At 45.4% G+C, this 3,136-nt stretch overlaps 1 pseudogene; it reads left to right on the top strand.

Annotated features, from left to right (window-relative positions):
- The first annotated feature begins 251 nt into the window (after positions 1-251).
- LOC125163075 (40S ribosomal protein S6-like) lies at positions 252-2,804 on the top strand (annotated as a pseudogene).
- The last annotated feature ends 332 nt before the right edge of the window (positions 2,805-3,136 follow it).

Raw genomic sequence — 3,136 nt, 5'->3', positions numbered from 1 at the left:
GTCAGTCCTCTACAAAGCTCTTCCTTGCTTGTAGTGGTGGAATGTTTGGGCCTTCAACCAGGTGTGCTGTGATTTATTTGTTGAAATAACCCTGGAAAAAAAGGAAAAGGTGGGGGAAGATTGATCCCATAAAAAGAGAAAAATGAAAGGGTAGAAAAGAAGACCCAATAGAGAATCAAAAACTATAAAGCTAAATCCAGAGAAAGAGAAAGGAAAATAAAGATAAAGAGATAGAAAAGGCGTAGGGAAGTCGGGCCTGTTTTTTGTGGCGCCTCAGAGGTGGCAGGCTGCTTCAGGATGAGACTGAACATCTCTTTCCCAGCTACTGGCTGCCAGAAACTCATTGAAGTGGATGACGAATGGAAACTTTGTACCATTTTTGAGAAGCGAATGGCCACAGAAGTTGCTGCTGATGAACAAGGTGAAGAATGGAAGGGTTACCTGGTCTGAATCGGTGGTGGCAGTGACACACAAGGCTTCCCCATGAAGAAGGTGTCTTGACCCATGGCCATGTCTGTGTGCTGCTGAGTAAGGGGCATTCCTGCTACTGACTAAGGAGGACTGGAGAAAGAAAGTGCAAATCTGTTCAGGGTTGCATTGTGGTTGCCAATCTCAGTGTTCTCAACCGGGTCTTCATGAAGAAAGGGAAGAAGGGTATTTCTGGACTCACTGATACTACTGTGCCTCATCACCTGGGGCCCAAAAGAGCTAGCAAAATCTGCAAACTTTACAGTCTCTCAAAGGAAGATGATGTCCACCAGTCTGTTGTGAGAAAGCCCCTTAACAGAGAAGGTAAGAAACCTAGGACCAAAGCACCCAAGATTCGGCATCTTGTTACTCCCTGTGTCCTTCAACACAAATGTTGGTGTACCGCCTGGAAGAAGCAGTGAAGTAAAAAAAAAATAAGCAAGAGGCTGTAGAATATGCCAGACTGGTGGCCAACAGAGTGAAGGAGGCCAAAGAAAAATGCCAGGAAAGATTACCAAGAGACAGAAGCTGTCTTCTCTGAGAGCTTCTACCTCTAAGTCTGATTCCAAAAATGAGATTGTTCTAAGAGGAACAAATAAGTAAGATCGGACATCAAAAAAAAAAAAAAAAAAAAAAAAAAGAAAGAAAGAAAGAAAAAAGTAAAAAATGTATATATATAAAAAATACAAATATATAATACATAATATATATTATGTATATAAATAAATATATAATATATATTTTATATAATTTATATCTATTATATGTATGTGTATATATATGTAAAGAAATCAGAAACTATGAGTCTGATTCCAAAATAAAAAACAAGAAGGTAGAAAGAAAAAGAAAAGAAAAAGACAAACAAACAAACACCAGTTGTCTGTTGGTCCCTGGGACTGGTGGCTGTGCTGGTCTGGAGGAGAGGTTCTGTCAGTGTCAGTCCCCCCCCCCCCCCCCCAGCTAGCAGCAATTAGAAGACATGGAGCAGCCGGGATTGGTGTAAGCAGATCCCGCCTCCACGGGGGGCTGCTGTGCTGGTCCCTAAAGCCCCACCATGTTGGTGTGGGGAGAAAAATGGTGACACCCCAGTCTCTCTACCCCAGACTGGGTGTCTCAAACCACACTGCTCAGGGGCAGTAGGCTTGCCCTGCTCCACAGTCTCCTGTGCCTCCTAGGGGCTCAGCTGGGATTCAAAACCTGATGTGTTAAAGGACCCTCCAATCCCCCCCCCCCCCCCCCGTTCTGGTGTAGCGCCACCCAGCCCTGCTGATAAAAGGCCTTTGGCTGGCACCTGCAGAGCCTTTCGTCCTTGAGGAGGCAATAAACCCTCTTCCCAAAGTACTCGAGGAAGGGGACTGTTCCCTCCCAGCGTACCCCTGAGATGGCTACAGAGCCCCCGGGGTGGGCTCCTTCTTCCCCAGGAGTGCGCACACATGGCTCCCGGCTCCACTCCGGAGAAAGTCGCTCACTTTAGGAATCTTTGAGTTTCAGCTCCTAAGGCTGTTTGCAAAAGAGAAACTGGCACTCTCTGGAATTCTCTTTCCCCAGTGCATGGTCTGGAGAGGTTTTCCTCTTGTGCTAACTCAGTACCGAAGCCCTCTCTTTTGTCTCCGCACAGAAGGGGTTCCCTCCCCTCTGGGCCTATGCTGTTTTCTCTCCCCCAATTCACATACATGCACCCCAGTCCTGCCAAGCTGTCTCCCTCCAACTGTGGAGATCCTTCTGCCACTCCGCAGATTGATTTTCTGGGTGTTCCCAGTGACTTGATGTCAACCCAGCTGTGTTTGAGGGACGAGGAAAATCCTGGTCCCCCTACTTCTCCTCCGTCTTAACTCTGCCTGCACCTAGACTTTCCTTGTTTTTGGTAACCTTGTCAATTTTGTGGAGAACTGGTCAGATATTTTGTAGACTATCCCTCAATTTGGGTTCATCTGATATTTTTTATCCAACTAGGGTGATGTGTTTTAGGAGGAAGACCTCAGAGATAAAGTGCTATTCTCATCACGGGTACACACTGTCGACATGACTCGTTACTGGGTGCTGCCCTTGATCTCCAGGCTGAGGTAATGTTTGTCAGGTTCGCTTACTGCAAAATTACTCCTCCCCCCACCCTTTCCATTTTGTACTCTCTGGAAGGAAGTCTCAGTCTTAGTGCATTTGGGATGCTATAATAGAATACTACAGATCAAGTAGCTTATAAACAACAAAAATTTATTTCTCACAGGTCTGGAGCCTGGAAATCCAAGATGAGGGTGCCACCATGGTTGAGTGAGGGCTTCCTCCAGTCACCGACTCTTGTGTCTTATTGTATCCATCTGCATGATGGAAGGGGCAGGCAAGTTCTCTGGGACCTCTATTGTAAGTGCACTAATCCCATTAATGAGGACTCTACGTCATGACCTAATCCCTCCCAAAGGCCCCACCTCCTAATACCATCAAATTGGGGGTTAGGATTTCAACATACAGATTTGGGGGGGGACACAAACATTCAGACCATAGCAATCACTGTGTGCAGCCCACACTTAAGCAATAGGGAGGTGTGCTCTACTTTCTTGAGATTCAAGTATGTACACAAATTATTTGGAATTTTTCTGTGTGGGAGATTTATCTATTTGCTTATTTATTCAAATGTTTACTTATCAGTATGGATTCATGGGTTTTATGCTTT

The sequence above is a fragment of the Prionailurus viverrinus genome, chromosome A3 (genome assembly GCF_022837055.1).
Source record: "Prionailurus viverrinus isolate Anna chromosome A3, UM_Priviv_1.0, whole genome shotgun sequence".
Taxonomy (NCBI): domain Eukaryota; kingdom Metazoa; phylum Chordata; class Mammalia; order Carnivora; family Felidae; genus Prionailurus; species Prionailurus viverrinus.
Note: the sequence above shows the minus strand (reverse complement) of the source record. Positions and strands in the feature narration are given on the sequence as shown.